The sequence below is a fragment of the Rhagoletis pomonella genome, unplaced genomic scaffold (assembly GCF_013731165.1).
Source record: "Rhagoletis pomonella isolate Grant_MI unplaced genomic scaffold, Rhpom_1.0 Rhpom_scaffold_00008, whole genome shotgun sequence".
Classification (NCBI taxonomy): Eukaryota; Metazoa; Arthropoda; class Insecta; order Diptera; family Tephritidae; genus Rhagoletis; species Rhagoletis pomonella.
Window position 1 is genome coordinate 15187282 of NW_023458562.1, and position 1078 is coordinate 15188359.

The window sequence follows — 1078 nt, forward strand, 5'->3', positions numbered from 1 at the left end:
AGTATTACATATATGCCTACAATGCATTTTCTAAATAAATTCGAAAAACAAATTCAAAATATTATGAAATGGGTTAATTAAGGATGTTTTTGAAAGTATAGGGAAGAATATCCAGCAGAAGTTCAAGATCAAGATCTTTAACCCTCGGACGCCCGACAATGTTGCTAGGGACTTGTGCTGTTTTCATTGATGCGACATTTTAATCTGGCTTGACCTAACCACCGAAGCATTCGTGTGATCTATTAATGGAATGTCTAGAATCTATTAGAATAGCCTCCAACACGATTCCGAGACATTGTTCATCATAATTACCGGATTGAGGTCATTATGAAGCCGATTGCCGACAAGGCCCGCCCACATAAATATATCCAAACACATTATTTAACATTAAACTAGACATATGATTATGAAAATTGTAATACTATTTAACTACAAAAAAAAAAAAATACATGCATCGCACGCTATGTTAGAAAGGTAGTTTACTTTGGAAGGTCCACAGTCGTGCGTTGACTATGTAAAGAGTTGCTGGCGTCCCAGGATTAATGGGGGTATTATATTTCACAGAAGGGGTAACTTTTGGATGGTTCTGTACGGGGTCCGGGTGCTCAGAATTTAAAGTCATATACATAGATGGGTAAAATTACTTGGAAGAGAGTTCTTTTATAAATCCTAGTAGTGCAATTTTAACTATTATAAAACCCTGGCTAATGATCTTGATTTTTCGAAAATTTAAACTTAATCACTTGACTATTTTTATTAATAACTCGACTCTAGCGCTACACGGCGGCTCTTTATTGTAATAGTACTGCCCTTACCGTTACCAATACATATGGGTGTTTCCATGAAAATGTCAACCAGGACTGAAAAAATAAAAACAACTGAAAAGGGGTTTTAAGACGAATTAATAAGAGTAAAATACTCGAATATTTATATTATAGAAGTATTTCAGCTTATTGCAATTTTAAAACTCAAAAATTGAAGAGTAAAACTGAGTGTCTCTTCGAAATGAAATGAACTATTTTCTCTTTCCTATTTACTAAATTAAGAGATTTGAAACATTACAATTACATCTTAAAAT